Source organism: Tupaia chinensis, unplaced genomic scaffold (assembly GCF_000334495.1).
Source record: "Tupaia chinensis unplaced genomic scaffold, TupChi_1.0 Scaffold000276_2, whole genome shotgun sequence".
In the NCBI taxonomy this organism is placed as follows: Eukaryota; Metazoa; Chordata; class Mammalia; order Scandentia; family Tupaiidae; genus Tupaia; species Tupaia belangeri.
The window spans coordinates 1,088,313-1,111,357 of NW_006159759.1; the positions used below are offsets into that span (position 1 = coordinate 1,088,313).

Here is a 23,045-nt window from a genome sequence, read left to right on the forward strand (position 1 = left end):
CCAGGGGGGATGGTCATGCCGCAATCCCTTCTCCTCCATTCTCCTCCCAGGATCTGGGGCACGCACGCACACGCGCCCGGCGTGAATTTTAAGCCACCGGGTCCGGGACACGAACCGCGGTCGACTACGTGGTAGTCCAGCGACATAGCCATTATGCTAACTGCTGGTTCCCAATAACTAATTCTTAAAAGAAAACTACTTTCTCTTTTATTTTCTTATATGGGTGGGGGGGTCTTCAAAAAAGTTCGTGGAAATGTATATTACTAAAAAAGTATGCATGGATTTCAAAATTTTCTTTCTTCCTTCTTTCTCTTCATTTTTCCCTGCCCTCCCCTCCCCTTCCCTCCCCTTCCCTTCCCTTTCTTGGAATTTCCTTCCTTCTTTCTTTGTTAGAGGGTGTATGTGCTCACCAGAAGAGATAGCAGTTGAGGGGGTGTGGGGGAGGAGAAAGCAGCCCCCTTGTGGGGTGTGACCACAGGGCTGGACCATATTTCATGTCTTTTTCTGGAGTTTGAGACCCATATTTCTAGTTGCTGATTTGATTTACCCATGGAGATGAACCATAGGCAGCTCCAAATCAATGCATTTGAAACTGTTTTATTTTTCTTTTTTTGGAGAGGTTTTTGCTATAGGGCGTGTGCGCTCACCAGACAGACAGAGAGAGACAGAGAGACAGAAAGCGAGAAATCACCCCCCAGGGGGGATGGCCATGCCGAAATCCCTTCTCCATTCTCCTCTGGGATCTTGGGCACGAACGCACCCATGCCTGGCGTGAGCTTAAGCCACCAGGTCCGGGACTTGAACCACGGTCGACTACATGGGAGTCTAGCAACATAGCCATTACGCTAACTGCTGGTCCCTAAAACGTTTTTTTGTACCTCTAACTGGATTCTCTTTCTGGTTTTTTTTTTTGGGAGAGGTTTTCGCTATAGGGCGCGTGCACTTGCCAGACAGACAGAGAGAGACATAGAGACAGAAAGTGAGAAATCACCCCCCAGGGGGGCGGGATGGTCACGCCGCAATCCCTTCTCCTCCATTCTCCTCTCGGGATCTTGGGCACGCACGCACCCATGCCTGGCGTGAGCTTAAGCCACCAGGTCCGGGACTTGAACCACGGTCGACTACATGGGAGTCTAGCAACATAGCCATTACGCTAACTGCTGGTCCCTAAAACTGTTTTTTTTTGGTACCTCTAACTGGATTCTCTTTCTGTTTTTAACCTTAATATTACGACCATTCGACAAAATAACTAATTCCTTTAAAAAGTACTTACTGAATGTTTATAATATTTAGGGCTCTTTGTGGAGCTCTAGAGGCACTTCTCTCCTCCTAGGCTTTCTTCTACTAATCTTTATCACTTAGAACCTGAATCCTGTTGATTATATTTCCTGAATACATTACCTCTTATCTCTCTATCCAGCTCACTGCTTTAATTGAGGAGTTTAACACTTTCTAAGTGATTACTTAAATAGTCCTGGGCTAGTTTATCTACATCAATATGTGTCTCTCTTCAATCTGTATTCCATGTTGTAACTATAATTATCTTTGTAACAAATAAGTCTACTTATAGCAGAGACCCCTCCCCCCCTTAGTTTCCTACCTAGTATCTATTTCCCCTATCTTCCTTTACAATAGATCCTTTATCTTGTTGGGGTGGTATTATACTTCCATTAAAAAAGCTGTAAGACTCTTGTAAATGGAGTTGCCAATAAGATAAAAACAGATTAATGGAAGCTTCTTGGAAAACAATTTAAAGGGAGCTCAGAGGTATACCTTTTTATTTTTGCTTCTTCTTCCTTCCTAGAAAACTGACATGATGGCTGGAGCTCTAGTAGCTACAATGGGATCATGAAAATGAAGCTATTGGATAGCTGGAAAAGTCATGATGCATTTTTTTTCATATAAAAAATATGTCATGACTTTTCTGACAATCCAATATAAATAATATTCTAAAAATGGTCGAGCTGAGAGACAGAGTAGTCTGGTTTCTCGTTGATATTCAATAACTATCGAATCAGCTCCTGACAGTCTATCTTAGGACTTCATAAAAAAAAAAATGAACTCCTATCATGTTTTTCCTACTATTATTTTGGGGTGTGACTCACTGCCCCTGTTGATAGTAAAAATCTCTAAGGACACAGTAATGACTTGCATTCCAATTAAAAAACTACAAGTAGACTAATGCATTTTGCATAAAGATGAAATTCCTAGTAGGGCTAAGAATACAAAGTTCTTTGAGAACTGGCTACAACTTACTTTTTTTCAGCCTCATATACATTTTTCTTCTCTTTTTTTCCCCTTAATCTATGCTTCAGATAAACTGAAATACATTATTTATTTGTACAAGCTGGGTTGTCCTTTGATTTTTTTTCTCTGCTTGGCAAATGTTCATTTTTTAAATATTCAACTTGGGAGCCAGCAGGTGGCATAGCGGTTAAGGTAATGGACTCCCACATGGCAAACCATGGTTCAAGTCTTGGACCTGGTGGCTTGAAACTCATGCTAGGTATGTGTGTCTGTGTGCCCCAAATTCCAGAAGGACAACAGAGAAGGAATTGTAGTGTGGCCATCCCCCTGGGGAGTGATTTCTTACTTTCCCTCTTTTTTTTTTTTCTCTCTCCAGGGAGTGCAATGCCCTATGGCAAAAACCTTAAAAAAAGATTCAGTTTAAGTAATTTTCCCAGGAATGATGGCCTTATATAGGATTACTGTTTCTTCATCTGTGTACTCAGTATTCTGTATTATACATTCTGCTACCATAGCAATTATTATTATTTTTAAAGGATTATTTATTTAATTCTATTATATTTATCGTTGCTATCTTTTAACTTGCTATAGGGCACATGCACTCATTGGAGAGAGACAGAGAAAGAGAGGAAGAGCAAGAAAGTGAGAAAGCAAGCTACCAGGTCTGTCTAGGACTCAAACTGTGGTCAGCCATGTGGGAGTCCATTACCTTAACTATCATGCCATCTGCTGGCCTTCCATACCAATTATTATTATATTACTGACATTGTTTACTAATAAACTTATCTCCAAAATAAACAGTGAGATGTTTCACAGTAAATTACAATTAGACTTTTTTGTATCTCTGCTTAGTCCAGGGCTAAGTACAACATAATATAGTATATTCTTACTGAATACACAGAGCCTTTGCCTATCTTTTTTCTTTATAAAGCTTTGATATACTGTTGTTAATTGTGCCTTACTATTTAAGACATAAACAATATAGATGTGATAACAAAGAACCAACTATAATCACATTTAAATTATTAACTGGTTTTAAAGCTTAGAATATTTTATTGTATTACTTTGTGGACTTTCTGCTGGTATCTTAAGCAAGAATTTGAACCAAACTATAAATAAAATGTCAGAATGAATGTGATACTTATCGTCTATTACAAATGTTAAATTCTCTTTTTTCCCCCCAAGACGGTCTTCATGCCACCGTCCACTCGTTTTAGCTGGCCCAGATGATGGGCACATGTATGCATACCTGGTATGCTCAGGGATGTCCTGGGACATGAACTGAGGCCCTTTCCACATGAGTCCAGTCCTCTCAAATGTTAAATTTTCTCTCTATTAAGCTACTTACTATATCAATCTTTTAAAAAATATTATTTAATTTTATTTATTCATTCATTTATTTTAATTTGACCAGAGAGAGACACACACACAGAGAAAGAGAGAGAGAGAGAAAGGGATAAAGGAAGCCGCCAGGTCCGGGACTCGAACTGTGGTTGGCCATGTGGGAGTGTCCAGCACCTTAACCACCACACCACCTGCTGGTCCCACTATATCAATCTTAAAAGGGCAAAACATTATAAGCCTGTTTGAAGTTGAATAATACTTGTGGGCATTCAGAATTTATTAGTAGAGTGAACAAAATATTCTCCAAAGTAAACCTAAATCAGATTACTATTTTTCATTTGGTTAAAATCTTATTGCTCAAAAGGCATGCCGGTCTTTTCACTTGAATGATACTCCTCTTCTTGTTTGTGTTCCTACTTTGTTTTTTAATTTATCATTTTATTGTTTATTCAAGTCAAATGTGATTATAACTTTAATTTTTGTTCTCATATTATTCTAGAAATTAAGGTACCTGCTCTCCGCTGTGAAAGAGGAATATGGGCACGCTGGAATTTTTCAGTAACTTCTTCAAATTTCTGCTTTCTTTGTTGAAGTATTTGTTCTCTGATTTGGTGTTCTCTTTCTTCTTGTTCTTTTCTTTTCTCTTCAAAAGCTCTATATTTAAAACATAAGTTAGGTAACATAAAATAGTAGTAAGTTTTAAAAATCTCAACAGTAATAGTTTCTAAACAATGGATTTATTACATAAAAGTGTTTTAATATTTCAAAATTTTACTTAGAACCAACAAATTTTAGATATTCAAAAACAGGCCCTTGGTGAACAATTTAAATATGTTTATAAATGGTAATTTCAGAATCTTATCCAGGTCTTCTGTAATTAAGAGAAGGCTCTGTAATGAGGCACTTTCTAATTTCTGGCAGGCCTGAGTCTATTCCTACCTCCCACTAAAGCCCTCCTATAGAAAAATTACTTTCAAAGAAACTATTTTCTGTAATGTAAAGAACCAATGCATTCATTGGTGAGAGAAGCAGTCTCGCAAATTATAGGGCAGTCAAAAAAATATTGTATATACGACCAGTGGATGGCATAATGGTTATATTGCTGGACTCCCACATAGTGGACCGCAGTTCGAGTCTCGGACCTAGTGGCTTAAAACTCATGAGTACATGTGTCAGCATGCATGTGTGTCCAAGATCCTGAGAGGTGAATGGAGGAGAAGGGATTGCAGCATGGCCATTCCATCTGGAGGGGTGGTGATTTCTCATTTTCTGTCTCTCCCTCTGGTGCATGCAATGACCTATAGCAAAAATCTCTCAAAAAAAAAAAAAAACCCTGTATATTTCTCTTTTTCTTTTAAACTAAAAGTTTAAAAATGGCTGTCATGTTAAATCTAAACTATGCTAAAAATCCAAGTAACTTATATAAAAAAAAACCCCTGGTTTATAACTTTTCTTGAAAATTTGGAAGAGTGTACAACTCTAAACTCTCTCTCTCTCTCTCTCTCTCTTTTTTTAACATTTATTTATTATGATTTTTGAGCCACCAGTCTGGGTCTCGAACTGGGGCCAGCCATGTGGGAATCAAGCACCGTGACCACCATGCCACCTACTGGCCCAACCCTAAACTCTTTATCACATACGGCTACAAACACCTGCCCTTAATCCTTGCTGTTCACTATTTTTAACTTCTCTGTTCATTTTGGATAGCCCCTAAGAAGTTGAGTTTATGTTCTCTAGTTTAAGGTATACCATCTCAAAGAATTAATTATGTCCAATGAAACGGATTAGAGATCTCAGAAATAAATTCTCATAGATAATTAAATTCAATGAAGAAAGAAAAATCTTTTCGGCAAATGGTGCTAGGAAAAGTGGATATCCATATGTGAAAGAATGAGGTTTGACTCCTACCTTAGAGCATATATAAAAATGAACTCAGACAGGGATCAGCGGTTGGCATAATGGCTATGTCGCTGGACTCACATGTAGTCGACCGTGGTCTGAGTCCCGGACCCGGTGGCTTAAACTCACGTCGGGTGCGTGTGCATGCATGCCCAGGATCCTGAGAGGAGAATGGAGGAGAAGGGATTGCGGTGTGGCCATCTCCCCTGGGGGGTGATTTCTCGCTTTCTGTCTGTCTCTGTCTTTCTGGAGAGCGCACGCACCATATAGCAGAAAACTCTCTCTCTCTCTCTCAAAAAAAAAAAAAAAAAAAAAAGAACTCAGATAAAATGTAAAAAAAGTGAGACCCAAAACTATAAAAATTCAGGAGGAAATACAGGAAAAAGCACTATGTCATTGCACTTAACAATAATTTCTTGGATATGACACCAAAAGTACAGATAACAAAAGGAAAAATAGATGTAAATTTGGCTTCATCACAATTAAAATCTTATATGCCTTAAGATATGTCACTAACAGAGTGAAAAGACAACACTAGAAATGGGAAAAAATATTTGAAAATCATGTATCTGATGAGGACTGATCTCTGGGATACATAAAAAAAACTCCCACAACTCAACAACAAAGCAACCTGATTAAAATATGAGCAAAGGACATGAATAGTCATTTCTCCAAAGAAGATAAACAAATGCCAACAAGCAAATGAAAAGATACTCAACAGTACTGATCAGTAGAAAGATGCAAAATAAAATCACAATGACATACCATCTCATACCCAATAGGATATGAAAAACACCCCCCAAATGAAAAACAACTTTGACAAGGATGCGGAAAAACTGGAACCTTTATGTATTACTAGAGACTATAAAATGGTGTAGTTGCTTTAGAAAATGGTAGGAAGATTCCTATTTCATGTAACAGGGTACCCAGTCTGGCAATTAAGGCAGCTGGATCCCACAAGATCACCATTCAGTTTGAGTCCCAAATAGAGGGCTTGAAAACACAAGCTGGGTGCACATATGTGCCCAAAATCCCACCAGGAGGGAGAGATAGAGAAGAAGGGATTGTGGTGTGATCATGCCCCATGGGGGGGTGCTTTCTTGCTTATCACCCCAACTCTGGTGAGCTCACAAACCCTTATGCAATTAAAATAAATAATTACCATGTGATCAAGCAATTCTACTTATGGGAATATACCCAAAGTAAGTAAAAGCAGAGATTCAAACAGATATATAGATACTCATTTTAATAGCAGAATGTTCCTAACATCCACAAAGTGGAAACCAAATGTGCATTGAAGGAACAGAAAAATAAAATGCAGCATATTCTTACCATGGATGGATTATTATTCAGCCTTTAAAAGGAAGAAAATTCTGACACGAGCTACATATGAATAGAACTGCTATGTGAAATATGAATATGAATAAATTCTGCTATGTGAAATAAATCATAAAAAGCAAGCTTTCCAGCTCTGTGTCTCTTGTGACCTCAGGTACTTTAAATACTACTGCTTAAGTTCAATTGTTAAAGAAAACTGTTACCATCATGGTTATTTGTTCACATTTTAAGAGCATTTCCAACAAAAGAAAATGATACCCTATAGTTGTAGACTCCTGGGAAACCAAACAATTAAGCATATAGCCGTCATTTGATGAGGTGGCTTTGAACCCAAGGTGTTCTTCATGTTTCATAAGACAGAACTGCACATGGTAAACAGCCCTATAGAAGTTGCTAAGCAGACTATCTTCTGTGGAAAAGGCTAATTCCAGGATTCATGGGAAATGACAATACATTCATCCAACTGTGAGTTCTACAATGGTAAAGAAGCCATCCTTCTCATTTTTATCCCCACTTCCTTCTATTCCCATAGCACTACCACAGTGCCTGGCACATAGCACTGTAAAAGGAACTCAGTCACTAGTCATTGGATAAGTAAGCAAAGAACTATCATGGTCATAGCTATACTTGCTTATTACAACTTATCACTGGGCCAGCTGATGGCATGGTAGTTAAGGCATCTGGATCCTACAAAGCCAACTCTGAGGATTGAGACACAGACCTGGCAGCTTGAGAAACACACAAGGCTCACGTGCATGCATACTCAAAATTCTAAGAAGAGAATGAAGGAAAAGAAATTGTGGTGTGGCCATCTCCCCAAGGCATGTTTTCTCCTCACTTTCCCTCTCTCTTGCTATGTCTCTGTCTCTCTCTCCAGTAAACACATGCATCTTACAGCAAAATTTAAAACAAACAGAAACTTTATTATTGGACTACCAATGAATTCAAGGATGGAAATAATTTGACTCAATCTAGCACAGATTTTATTTTCTAAGGTCCTGGAAAGTACTATGTGCACTCATCATTATTTCTGTATGTTTCTGTATACATTTTAGCCCAGAGAACAGGGCCGTTGTGGAATAATATGATATGATAGTGATGGTAATTTACTATCAAAATGACTTTCTGATTATAAGTAAAATACCTCTTAGCTTCAGAAATCTATCACTCCACATTGACAAACTTCGCTGAACTAGTACAATTTTCTCGGTTTTTCATGCTTGCTCTTTTTTTTTTCTCAACTCCAAACATTTACATACTGTTTCTGCTGCCTAGAGCACTTTTCCCCCATTTTTTTTCATGACTAGCCACTTTATTCTGAAAACTTTAGCCTAAATGTCACATCTTAAGAATACTCTATTTACTTTAATTAAAATTATTTTCCCCTGCTCCTGTCTCAGAAGTGAATTTCTTTACTTCATAGCACTAATGATAGTTAGAAGTTCTTTACTTGGTTGTATTAGCTTGCATCACTAGATAAAAAATGATTATATGGGCCATATCTGTTTTACTTACTGATAAATTCCTGAGGAAAAAAGTTAAGTAAAAATAATAGATAACTGCTTTTAAAAGCACTTGGATAACATTTGAAGTTGACATATGGTCATTTATTCAACAATTATTTATTAAGTATCTGTCGGGTATAAGACTTTGTCTTAAGGTCAGAATCCCAAAAATTAAAACTTCAATTTCAGCACTCAGTGAGCTTAAAATATAATGGGGAAGACAGTTAAGGTCCAGCCTCTGTGGAATGTACTAGACTGCAGAACTAGAAGCCACTTGCCAACCACAGTTCACCTCCTCAGCCTGGGACTGACCCTGTAGCTCAGCGGTTAAATGCTGTGCACTGGGAGTCAGATCCCAAACAGATGACTGCCATTCAAATCCCAGCCTCGGCAGCTTAAAACACACTAGGTGCATGTGTATGTGAGCCCAAATTCCTGATGGAGAAGTGGAGGAAAAAGGATTGCAATGTGACCATGACCCAACGGAGAGGTGCTTTTCTCTCTCTCTCTCTCTCACACACACACACACACAAACACATACAAGTGCACGTGCCTTCTGGAAATGAAAGAAAATAAAATCTCCTGCCACTCAGTCTGAAAGACATCATGTGTATGGATGCATGCCCAAGATCTCAGCAAGATAGAGGACTGGAGGAAGTGGGTCTCAGCATGACCAGGCCCTGTGAGGAGTGCTCTGCCTCTCCCCTCCTGGCCCCTGCCACACACACACATTGGAAGAAATAAGTAAGCTTTAGAAAAATGCAATTAGCTTTCCAACTTAGGCCTGGCAGAATGGCTCCTGCACGGAAGTGTGGCAAGAAGAAGGGCCGTTCTGCCATCACCAAGTTGGTGACCCAGAAATACACCATCAACATTCACAAGCATCTCTATGGCATGGGCTTCAAGAAATATGCCCCTCAGGGACTCATAGAAATCCAGAAATTTGCCATGAAGAAGATGGAGACTCCAGATGTGTGCACTGATACCAGGCTCAACAAAACTGGCTGGGCCAAAGGAATAAGGGATATCTCGTATCGTATTTGTGAACCGAGGATGAAGATTCACCCAAGAAGCTCTACACTCTGGTGACCTATGTTGAAGTCTAATGTAACTGGTTTACAATGTAACTGGGTTTTTATGAATGAAACCACATTTGGATTTAGCTGGTTATAACTTTCTAGAGATATGATAGTATTTAACTTGAAAACTATTTTTGAAATAAATAGACATTTAAAATATTTGAAAATAGGAATAAAATACAATTCTTCTGAATTAAAATATGAAATTGGAGACAAAAAGTTTTTTTTTTTAATAAAACACTATTTTAAACAGACAATGCCAACAGCCTATAAGAAATAAAATTAAACCCAAAAATAAAATGTGAATTTTTCCAGGTTGGCAAAGAAATATGTATCTCAAATTATTCTGTACTTGCTAAGATTTAAACTTATTTGAATCCTAAAAATCTACAATATCTCTATCTATTTATCTATCATCTATCTCACAACTGGCAGAAGGAGACTGTTTCTACTTGAAGTAAAAGATAACTTAAAAAATTGTGTCTACTACGTGATTGAACAGTATAAACTTAGATGACATAAAGTAAAAATGGATAAATAATGGCACTGCAAAAATAGCATAATCACAGGCAGCTATGTAATCCATAAGTGTATGAATAATTTGGCTCTTCTACAAAAGGTGAAATACAGAGACAAATCGTATGTTAGAAAATAAATTTTTATGTATCTTTACATTGCAATTCAGGGTAACAGAAAAATAAAACAAAGAAATTGTACTGGAAAATGTCCTGCTTCGGAGAATTTTTAATTGCCAGAGGGTGTGTGTGCTTGCCAGAGAGAGAGACACACAGAAAAACCCCCAATGGAGCGTGAGCACACTGCAATCCCTCCTCCATTTCTCCATCCTGCTGAGATTTTGGGTATGGAGGCACATGAACCCTGAGTGTTTTTCAAGCCACTTGGGCCAGGATTGAAACCACAGTCAGACATGTGGTGTGGCTCTTTCAACCACTAGGCTATGGGGTCAGCCCTGTTTCTTAGAATTTTAAATCAAAATTATTTTCTACTATATAAGAATTCTTTTTTTTTTTTTTAAAGAGAGACTTGCTATCGTGGGTGCTCACCAGAGAGAGACAGCGAGAAATAATTGCTGTAATCCCTTTTCCTCTCGGGATTTTGGGCATGCTCGCACATACGCCTGGAGTGAGTTTTAAGCCACTGGGTCCGGGACTTGAACTGCAGTTAGCTATGTGGGAATCCAGTGATGCAATCATTACACCATCTACTGATCTCTCTGTATGAGAATTCTTAGGGGTATTTAATGAGTGAACACAGGCAGAAACTTTATAAATAAAATACTATGTATAAAGTCTGTTACTTCACAAAGCAATTATTGGAAAATAAACAATTGACAAATATTAATTTATTAGTCAATAAAATAAACAAACAAGAAGCATTATGTTAGGTATTCTGATATTTTTCCATGTATTTCTAAATATCCCAGTCTGATTCTACCTTTTTTACTTTATATAAAAATCCCTTGAAATAGATATTAATTCTAATCATAAATAAGAAAACTGAGGTTCAAAGAGATTTATTAAAAATTGGCTCAGGACCAACAGTTAGCATAATGGCTATGTCGCGGGACTCCCATGTAGTCGACCACGGTTCGTGTCCCAGACCCGGTGGCTTAAAACTTACGCCGGGCGCGTGTGTGTGTGCCCAAGATCCCGAGAGGAGAATGGAGGAGAAGGGATTGCGGCGTGGCCATCCCCCCTGGGGGGTGATTTCTTGCTTTCTGTTTCTCTGTCTCTCTCTGTCTGTCTGGTGAGCACACACGCCATATAGCAAAAACCTCTCAAAAAAAAATAAATAAATTTCCTCTAAGTCATAGAACTAGGAATTTTTTTAAAAGTCTGACTGGAAAGCCATTAGCCTTCAACATATGGTTATTCATCTTTATTAGACACTAATGTATGTCTTTTTTGGAGTCACGAAGAAGAGAAGAAGAAATACATATAACACAAAAACAAAAATAAATTTCATTTGATAATTTTAACTATATTAGACAATGAAAGAGTTAATCTAATGAGAAATGTAATGACAGAAAAAATATTACAGGTAAACAATTTTGTATTCCCTGTTTGGGATTAGCAACACATGCTCAATGATGCAGTGAATAAACTCTAGGGATTTTTCTGCTATTCGCGTATTGTAGAAATATGGACAACATAGCAAGAACAACAACAAAAAATGGTATAACTCTCCTCTGACTTAAAAAGAAAAAAATCTAATAATTAAAAAAAATCCTAAGAATGTTAAGTAGTGATTAAATAGGCATTTTTACTTTATTTTAGTTTCCAGTTTACACTAGAAAGCTCTTTTTTGGGGGATGTAATTTATAAAACTGTTTTTTTTAAATCACATTTCTAAAATTACTCATATTTCCCCCCATTTTTCTGACTGAATGAATGATGGTGACACAAACAAATAAAAACAATATAAAAGTAAATAAATCAAAATAAAATTACATTCTATTAGTCACAATACTAAATGGTAATCTTCTAATTCATCATTAAATGATATAAAAACAGGTAACACATTTTATATTCATTTTAGGAAGCATATATAACACTGTATGAGCTATTCTAAGACAAGAAAAGACTGTTACAGTCACAGTCAGTGAACTAGACAATACGCCACTATCCTTGCACTTTAGGCAGAAAAGCAACAATAAAATGTACAAAGTCACATGAATCTTGATCAGGGTTTTATAGATAAACCACTGTCATGACTTAGGTTTGTAAGTGAGAAACTATGAATTCATAGTGACTGAATTTCTACACTTCTGAATAAAAGACAATAACTTACTTTTTTCTCCGGTTTGATTCCACAAAATATTTACGTGCTCGATTTCGACATAATTTTTGCTGTTGCAGTAATATTTGGCGCTCTTCTTCTAAATTCTTCTCTAGCTGGATTTTCATATCTCTGATACCATTAAGTTAAGAATAATGGTTATTTCGCCTTTAGGGGATCAGTGTCAGTGTTGTCTGATAAGGATAATTAGTCTTATATTAATTATGTAATGATGTTTTTGGGAATCAGATAGTGTGTATACAGTAGTTAGTATATGACTAGCAGATGTTTTATGTAAAAAAATTCTGACTTGATAGTACAACCTAATATATATTTTACCTTCTGGTGAAAAAAAGTTACTTTTAGAAATCATGAGCCCAGATAAGGAAATTGTGTATCTTCATTCATTACACAGGTATCTGAGGACTTACTAACAAGTTGAAAAGGAAGGCGGTTATATTTCCCTAATGGACAGCAGATGAATGAAATGTTTCACGGATTCCTTATTATACAATATGAAAGTCATATTGAAATGTTAAAATAATCAAATAGCAATATAACTGGAATGTTTATAAATATACTTTTAGTGATTTACTTATATTGACTAGGCTACAAAAAACCTCGCTAGGAAAACCATACATAGTCATCTGTTTATCCGAGAGTCTGTCTGAGAAGAAAAGGAATATTTTGGTGACCCTAATCATGAATTCATTTGAAATTTATTACATAAAATTAAACTTTATTTGAAATTTACTATTTCAATTATTTTAAAAGAATGATTTTTTAATTTAACTTATTTATTTTAGTTTTGACCAACAGAAAGAGTGAGAGAGAGAGACGGAAAGCAAGAAAGCAAGCCACTAGATCCAGGACTCAAACTGCTGTCAGCCATGTGGGAGTCCAGTGCCCTAAACCACCATACCACTTGCCAATTCCATTATTTTCAATTTTTAACAAATGTTAATTCACATTGACACTTTATCACACTACTGAGTACCTCATTATTAAGTGTAGATGCATTTGAGATTGCACTGAAGTTACAGATCGCAGATTATGCCTTCTTTTTAATATACAATAAATCATTTAATTTCTTTATTTCTTTTTTTTTGGGGGGGGGAGAGTTTTTTGTTATGGGGTACGTGCACTCGCCCGACAGAGAGAGAAAAAGAAAGTGAGAAATCACCCCCCAGAGGGGATGGCCATGCCACAATCTCTTCTCCATTCTCCTCTTGGGATCTTGGGCATGCATACACATGCATCTGGCATGAGTTTAAGCCACCAGGCCTGGGACTTGAACTGCAGTCGACTACATGGGAATACAGTGACATAGCTATTACACCATCTGCTGGTCCCTTAATTTTTATTCTTAAAAAATTTTGCTAGAGGGCACATGTTCTTGCCAGACAGGTCAAGAGAGAGAAAGACAGAGAAAGTCAGATAGTACCCCTCAGGGGGATGGCCACACCACAATCCCTTTTCCTCTTGGGATTTTGGGCATGTATGCACATGTACCTATCATGTTTTTCAAGCAGGTTAGAATCATGTAGTTGGCTATGTGGAATCCAGCCGACTTAACCACCATGCCACTAGTGGGCCCAATATGATAAAATGAATGGTAATACAGAATATAAGACATAACTAAATAAATTATTCTAAATAATTCTTAATTCAAAGTGTGTTAGTTTCAGGATCCTACAGTACTTTAACATTTATAAGAAATTATATATTTCCAAAAAATGTTTATTTGGACTTTTTGGTAAATTGAATATTTCCTAATGGGAGCTTGTTTTCAATTATGTTAACCACCTTTGTACTATACTCATAATTCATTTTAATTTTTCATAAAATTTTGTACTACCTGCACAAATACCAAAGTACAATGACAGACATATTTCTACTTAAAGGTTTCCTTTGAAGAATTTATAAAAAGGAAAGGAGAAGGCAATCTGTTTTTTGCTAGCAAGAGAAGCAGCTAAAGTTTTATTTTGTTTTTTAAGAGTACAGTAATCTGTTACAAGCCAGACTGGCTAGAGATTAAAAGTCAGTCCTCAGGGCCAGCAGGTAGCACAGTGGTTGTGGTACTGGACTCCCATGTGGTTGACTGCGGTTCAAGTCCTGGGCCTAGCAGCTTACTTTATCATTTTCCCTCCCTCTCTCACTCTCTCTCTCTCCCTGGTCAAATTAAAAATAATAATAAAAAATAAATCTTTAAAAATATATATCCAGTTCTGCGTGTGTGTGATTTTTTGCTTTCTGTCTCTCCGGAGAGTGCACACACCCTAAAGCAAAAAAAAAAAGACTCGCTCGCTCTCAAAAAAAAAATTAAGTCAATCTTTGGCAGTAAAGAAAAGAGCAACTTCCTTTTTGTATGCATGGGGAAACATGGGGGTGGGAAAAACGTTTTGGCTCAGGTGAGAAACATGAAAGTCTATGCTGTAGGCAGAAACAGTTATGTTCTTTGTTCAACATGTTTGAGATCTTACCACAAGAGCAGAAAGAAAATTGCAAATATAATGTTAGTAATGTTCTGACAACTATATATTCTTAAATTTAATCAAATGACTTTTTAAAAAGTAATTAATTAATTATTATTATTAAAAAATTTGCTACAGGGCATGTGCACCACCAGAAAGAAAAGGAGAGAGAGGCCAGATTTGGGACTCAAACCATGGTCAGTCATGTGGGAGTTCAGGGCCTTAAACACCACACCACCTGCTGGCCCCTCAAATAGTCTTATATAATATGTATGCATGTATGCAAATAGTACATATATAGTTGTGTGTGTATGTACATATAAACTAGATACATATCTCATATATACATGTATATATAAAAATACTGTAATATAATTTTTGTCTATTGAACTACAAAGAATACTGCTGCTGGGAACTGCCATCTTCCAGTAATTAACCAAAATGACGACCACAAAGGGCAAGAGGAGAAGCACCTGATAAATGTTCTCTAGGCCTTTTAGAAAACGTGGAGTGGTTCCTTTGGCAACATATATGTGAATCTACAAGAAAGGTGATATTGTAGACATCAAGGGAATGGGTACTGTTCAAAAAGGAATGCCCCACAAATGTTACCATGGCAAAACTGGAAGAGTCTACAATGTTACCCATCATGCTGTTGGCATTGTTGTAAACAAACAAGTTAAGGGCAATATTCTTGCCAAGAAAATTAAAGTACACACTGAACATACTAAGCTTTTTTTTTTTTTTGAGAGGTTTTTGCTATAGGGCGCGTGTGCTTGCCAGAAAGACAGAGAGAGACAGAGAGATAGAAAGCGAGAAATCACACCCCCCCCCCGGGGCAGGGGGGATGGCCGCACCGCAATCCCTTCTCCTCCTTTCTCCTCTCGGGATCTTGAGCATGCACGCACATGTGCCTGGCGTGAGTTTAAGCCACTGGGTCCGGGACTCGAACTGCAGTCAACTACATGGGAGTCCAGTGACATAGCCATTATGCTAACTGCGGTCTTGAGCATATTAAGCATTCTAAGAGCAGAGATAGCTTCCTAAAACATGTGAAAGAAAATGCCCAGAAAAAGAAGGAAGGCAAAGAGAAAGGTACCTGGGTTCAAATGAAGCACCAGCCTGCTCTATCCAGAGAAGCACACTTTGTGAGAACCAATGGAAAGGAGCCTGATCTTCTGGAACCTATTTCCTATGAACTCATGGAATGACGGGTGTTAAAAATAAACTAATCTATGGTCTATTAAAAAAAAGAAAAGAATATGGCTGTTTTTGTATCTTTTTAAATATGGTATTTCAGTTTTAAAAAATGTTACGTGGTTGGGCCAGCAGGTGGTGTGATAGGCACTGGACAGCTACATGGCCAACTGTAGTTTGAGTCCCAAACCTGGTGGCTTGCCTTCTCACTTTCCCTTTCTCTCTCTCTGTCTCTCTCTGGTGAGAGCACATGTCCTGTAACAAATTTAAAAAGAATAATAGTAATAAACAAAATTTTAAAAAATTACATGGTTGGTTAAATTTTAGTTTTGTTATGGGACAGAGAGAGAGGGAAAGTGAGAAAAAGCTCTCCCTGGGCATGGCTGATAGCCACACTGAAATCCCATCACCCTCACTCTCATTCTGGGATTTGGGGCACACATGCACATGTGCCTAGTGTGATTTTTCAATCCGATGGATCTGAGATTTGAATCACAGAGTCAGTCATGGGAGATTCAGCCACCTTAACCTCCATGCCACTTGCTGGCCCAAATTTTAGTTTTTTTTAAAATACAAACTATAATGTAAAGGTAAGGCTTATTTTTATTTTTATTTATTTATTTTTAGAATCACTGCTAAATACCTGTAGAAAAGAAAATAATGTTTATATACTTAACATTAAAAAAAAAACCCAAAAAACAAAAAACAAAAATAAAACAAAACAACATTACAATGAGTTGTAGAACCAGATGAGTAACACATGGTTATAATTTAATAGCACATCCTAATAATCTACCCCACCTTATCTTCACCTCTCTTCTTCCCAACTAAGTTGTTCTTCTATTATTTAAGATATGTCACCATCAACAAATAATTACATATCATGCAACCTATTTTGCCAAGTCTATTAAAGCTGTCTTGATTTTATTTCTCCTTCTGCTGTACCCTCTTCCATTGCCTTGGTTCAGGTGCTGTTAAGTCCCTTGTCTGGGTTACAAAGTACTATCCTAGCTTATCACCTTACTCTAAGCTAGCCACCCTCCACTTGAACCTCCTTAAAACCACAAAACTGATCACTATTCATTCTTTGTTGTTCTTCAAAAATTTCCTATCTAAATTCCTCGGATCTGTATACAAAGCAATCTATTATCTGATCTGTTTTTCCAACTGCATTTCTCAGTATTTCACTATTTGAATCCTATGCTCACTACATTAAGATAATTATTGACAAAACAAGCCATGATGTATCAGAGCATTATGTCTTGGCACATGCATGGCTGGCTCATCGTTTCAGGTCTACATCAAGCAGTTCATTCCTTGAGAAGATTTTTCTAACTACTGGATGGTTGACCTCCATCAGATGACTTGACACCTTTATGAGTTCTAGGCTCCACTACATTTCTATAAATCCAGTGTCTGCTAGCATTCATAAAATATAATAATAGCTTAATAAAACCTTGCTGAATGATTCCCTTAGATAAAATTCTTTCATATAGATCTAATAGGACAAAAGACATATATATATTTACAACTTTTACTCCATTATAGAAAAATTTGTTTCTAAAGGAGCTATAGAAATTGATGTGCCATTAGAAATGCATGCATATTAAATTTGAGCAAAGGGTATAGGCTTTTTAAAAATTTTTCCATTTTGAAGAATTGCTAGTTCTGAGTCACTGGCTATTAATCTATTGAGAACTAGATTTAAAAAAATCAATTCCAGTAAGTTCAATACATGTAGAATAGTACAGATATTCTCTATCATAATTACTGTAAGTATTTACCACAGATATTTCAAGTTTTATTTAATTATACAATTTCTCCTTATACTGAAGTTTTAAACTAATGTTATCTTTGAAATACTTAGGCTTTGATATTTCTTCTTTCCTTTCTTGTTTTTAGAGATTTTTGCTAGAGAGTATGTGCCTTGCCAGAGAGACAGAAAGCAAGAATTCACCCCCTGGGAGAGATGGCCATGCCACAATCCCTTCTTCTCCATTCTCCTTTTGGCATTTTTGGGCATGCACCCAAGCCCAGTGTGAATTTCAAGCTGCCAAGTCTGGGATTCAAACCATAGTTAACCATTTGGGAGTCCAGCACCACCCTGCTGGCTCCTCTTTCCTTTCAAAAGGTAGTATACCTTCAATCACATAAAAATGTGATTTCTATTTCCCGTCAGTTTTATTTTACAATTTTATACTTATTCTTTTATCAGCTCAAGTTTACTTTGGAGTGTAGTATAAGATGTAGCTCAAGGTAGAGACAGTTAATTTGGACTGCTCTTTTTTAGAGGCCTGAGTAAGAAAGGTATAGCAGGTAATTAGAATGTAACAAAAGGGCTCTGGTGAGCAAAGTATTAGATTACTTGATTTTAAAGACATGAACGTGTTTACAGGCATAGAAAAAGAAGATCATAATAAAAAACTGCAATTATACTACAGAGGCAATAATTTCCTACAACAGAATAGTAATTCAAGGTTATTGTGAGAAGAGAAGGAATGGAAATTAAAGCATATGTGAATGAACTCTCTACAATGAAAGTGATATCTCATTAATTAGCTTGGGAAAAAAGGACAGGTAGGTGGGAGTATGTGAGCTCATGTTTGTTGGCAGGAACACAGGAGAGTTCACGGTATCTACATCTAATCATGTGGTAAAAGAGTCTAGCAAGTGTGCTAGGAGGTGATGGAGATTGGGCACAGGTATCAAGAGGAACAAGAGTGAATCCTATTCCTGTTTAGCTGAAGCTGGAAACCACCAATCTGTAGTGGTGCCTCTGTATTGTTTTGTGATTTTTCTTTGAAGGCATCTTTATCACTTGTGTGAAGGAGTACAGAAGCACCAGTGCAGTAATTACGGATAGTAGAGGCAGAACAGTGGTGCCAAGAACTAAGGATGTTGGTGAGAGAATATGTGCACATAGTCAAGAAAAGGTTAAAAACTGGGAAGGGAAGGAAGATAGGCAGAGGGGATGCTAGGATAGAATGTAAGGGTCAAAGACTGGAGATATTGCTGAGAGAAAAGGGGCATAGTGTGAATTGACGTAAGAGATTTAATCTTTTTTAAAACTATATTTTATTTCTATTTGATTTTTTAAAAAGGTTTTTGCCATAGGGAGCATGGCAAAGAGAAACACAGAGGACCAAAAAGAGACACACAGACAGAGAGCAAGAAAGTGAGAAAAGATCCCCAGGGGAATGGCCACACTTCAGTCCCTTCTCCTCTCGGGATTTTGGGCATGCAAGCACATGCATCCATCGTGATTTTCAAGCCACTGGGCCCAGGACTTGAACCACAATCAGCCATGTGGGAGTCCAGTGCCTCAGCTGGCACATCCCTTGCTAGTCCTCTATTTGCATTCACGTAAGAAACAGAAATGAAAGAACTTTAGCTAATTTTAATCAGATGAACTTTATAAAGTTTTATTCCTTTATAGCTTTTAGAGTCAGGAAATTCTGACTTCAGTGAAAAAAAATCTTCAATAGAAAACTGAATGGCCTCTGAGTATTGCATTTATTTTTGGAATTCACACGTAGAAACTTTACACAGCTACTTAAGACTATAATTACTTCTTCTTTTTTTTTTTGGAGAGGTTTTTGCTATAGGGTGTGTGCACTTGCCAGAAAGACAAAGAGGGACAGAGAGACAGAAAGCGAGAAACCCCCCGGGGGGATGGTCATGCTGAAATCCCTTCTCCTCCATTCTCCTCTCGGGATCGTGGGCACGCACGCACACACGCCCAGCATGAGTTTAAGCCACTGAGTCTAGGACTTGAACCATGGTCAACTACATGGGAGTCCAGTGACACAGCCATTCCGCCAACTGCTGCTCCCAATTCTTTCTTTCTTTTTTTCTTTCTTTCTTTCTTTCTTTCTTTCTTTCTTTCTTTCTTTCTTTCTTTCTTTCTTTCTTTTTTTTTTAAACATGTAGTCATATTCAATAAATTTGAGCACCTACTTTGTACCAGGTATCTAATGGGAAACATTATAGATACTAAAAACATCTAAAATGATTCTTACAAAAAGTGCTCCAGTGTTTAACTAGTAAACATAATTTTAAAAAAAGTTTTTGTTATAGGGCAGGTATGCTCCCCAGAGAAAGACAGAGAAACAGGGTGAGAGGGAAGTGAGAAATCACCCCCCGGGGGGGGATGGGCATGCTGTAATTCCTTCTCCTCCTTTCTCCACTCAGGATTTTGGACATGTTTGCACATCCTCAAGACGTGAGTTTTGAGCCACTGGGTCTGGAACTCGAACCATGGTTGGCCATGTGGGAGTCCAGTGCCTTAACTATCAAGCTACCTGCTGGCCCCAAACATAATATTTTTATTTTTTAAAAAAGAATCATTTCATCCAATTTTATTTATTATTATTATTATTATTTTATGGTTTTATTAGAGAGAGAAGGTGAGAAAGCAAGCCACTAGGTCTGGGACTCAAACCATGGTTGGCCATATGGGAGTCCAGTGCCTATAGCCACCATGCCACCTGCTGGCCCTCAAACATAATATTCTTGATTAGTAACATAGTCTTTACTATGTTCAAAAAATATCAGTCTATCCCAATTTAAATGCATATTTATGGGTTTCTGTGTATATACACACACACATATATATATATATATATATACACACACATACAAGCTTATATAAACAGCAAAAATATATATAAACTAGAAATACACATACACTAGCAAAAGTTGTTGGATATTATCAAAGTCTCTTGGGCATCTGCTGAAATAATCACCCATAACTTGCTTAATTTTAATGATATATTTTGTCTTTAAGTATATATATATTTTTTTGAGATTTTTGCCATAGGGCACATGTACTTGTCAGAAGGACAGAGAGAGAGAGACAGAGAGACAGAAAGCAAGAAATCACTCCCCAGGGGGGATGGTCACGCCGCAATCCCTTCTCCTCCACTTCCCTCTTGGGATTTGGGCATGCATGCACACGTGTTCAGGATGAGTTTTAGGCCACCAGGTCCAGGACTCGAATCGCAGTTGACTACATGGGAGTCGAACAACTTAATCATTATACCATCTGCTGGTCCCAGTTATTAAAAAAAATAATTTAAAATATAATAATAATTCTTTAAAAAGAACAATATATTTCTTTTTAAAGAATTATTTATTATTGTTTTAAATTTTATTTATGACTATTACTTTTTAATCTGGCCAGAGAGAGAGAGATGGAGAGTGAGAAAGCCAGCCACTGGATCTGGGACTCGAACTGTGGTTACATGAGGGAGTCTAACTCCTTAACCACCATACCATTTGCTGGCCCATACTTATTTATTATTATTTTTAATTCACCAGAGGGAGAGACACAGAGAGCGAGAGGGAAAGTGATAAAGCAAGTTGCCAGGTCTGGGGTTGGAACTATAGTCTGACATGTGGGAATTCAGCACCTTAACCACCACTCCACCTGCTGGCCCCAGTAACACATTTCTTTATAGGAAACCATCATCGTAATTCTGGAATAGAGTCCATTTGGCTGTGTTCATCTGCTGTACTGCTGAGTTGTACTTAACAAATATTTTCTTTAGGGTTTGTAATAATATTCATATCACAAAAATTTTAAGTCAAGTTTATGACCATTTCATTAATGAAAATGAAGGAAAGATACACTTTGTCAATGAATCATTTCCAATGCTTCCCTATTTTCTGATTCAGAGCTACATCAGGGTTAGTGTAATAGAAATTCAATGTCCAAGAAAAGATACCATCAAGAGGGAAGAATCAAATCCACAAAAGAAAATCATTCAGAGTACATCTTTGAGCAGACAGTTTTAGTGAACAGCAACAGCAAAAAGCCAAACTGAGGGACAAGCAATAAGCGTAATGGCTATGTCGCTGGACTCCCATCCATGTAGCTGACCGGGGTTCGAGTCCCGGACCTGGTGTCTTAAACTCACGTTGGGTGCGTATGTGTGCGTGCCCAGGATCCTGAGAGGAGAATGGAGGAGAGGGGATTGCAGTGTGGCCATCCCCGCTAGGGGCTGACTTCTCGCTTTCTATCTCCCTGTCCTTCTCTGTCTTTCTGGCAAGCATATGTGCCCTAAAGCAAAAAGCTCTCCAAAAAACTGAATGGGGTCAAGGATGAAAAGATGAGAGGAATTAGAAGCTGCTATTGCAGGCTACCATTTTGAGAACTTAGCTGAAGAAAGACAAAATAGAAGGGATAAAAACTTGAGGGAAGTCTGTTTTACCATTAGTGAAGCTCTGTACATAGTTGTGTCTTCCTCACTTAGGCTCGCATCTGTATGTAGCACCTAGGTTAAAGTCTGCCCAAAAGCTTGCACTCAACAAAAAGTGCTGACTTGTTATTACTGTTACAGAGTATAAACTCGTATTAGAAGTGGGAGGTAATGGGGATAAGAAAATTCCATTCACTGACAAGACTGAAGATTATGCCTCTCCCTCATTCTAACCAAAATCCTTTGAGAATACAAAGGTTAAATCCTAATGATCACAATATTCTCTGAAGGAATAAACATGGTTTGAAAACAAAACTTGCAATTTTGTAGAATACAGCCAATAGCAACATTAAAGGTGGGCTCCACCACTTCCTAGGAGAAATTCAGCTGCAAGCCGTCAACAAACGCCCAGGTTCCCTGCTTCTCTTTTCCTCTCTGCTGTCTCTCTGACAACTGCCTGGGCAGAGATGAAAAACAAAACAAACTACCCAACTATGCTAGTCTTTAGCAGCTCTGGTAAATGGATTAAGGGTGTGACAGATGAACAGTTAAAACGAACTTTTTCTGGACAGCAAAACATTTCACTTATTTGTACAACTCTTCCCTGCACACATTATCATGCTACAGCAGCATAATTAATCAGGTGAATAATACTGAGATAAAATAATGGCATAATTCCAGAATGCAAAAAACAATCGCCACAGAACACACAACTGATGTATTTTAAAACATTTCACAACGAAGTTGAAGAATGGGAGTGGGATAACAGGGTGATGGGGGAAACCGCCATAGCATCGGTTAATACAGTATAATTTCAGGTCAAAGGGGACAACGACAGTTGTCCGCATCGAGACGATTTGCCAGTTCCGATCACCTTGCGTCAGCGGTAAAGGGGAACATCTAGTGGGAAAAACGATGGGCCCCACGTCCAACCCCGCACCCCGCTACCCCTGCTGGGAAGGA

The 23,045-nt window shown here is 37.6% G+C and overlaps 1 protein-coding gene across 3 annotated transcripts in view; it reads right to left on the bottom strand.

Annotated features, from left to right (window-relative positions):
- The window catches only part of CEP126 (centrosomal protein 126), a 68,464-nt gene that overhangs the window by 45,129 nt on the left and 290 nt on the right, over positions 1–23,045 (bottom strand). For 2 of the 3 annotated variants that reach the window (XM_027772482.1, XM_027772480.1), the window contains exons 1-2: positions 12,224–12,337; positions 4,103–4,245 (exon numbers count right to left, since the gene is read on the bottom strand). The gene's annotated coding sequence lies outside the window, so the exon portion shown is untranslated. Of the gene's footprint in view, positions 1–4,102; positions 4,246–12,223; positions 12,338–23,045 lie in introns of those variants that run through there. The other variant, XM_027772481.1, reaches the window with a different exon arrangement.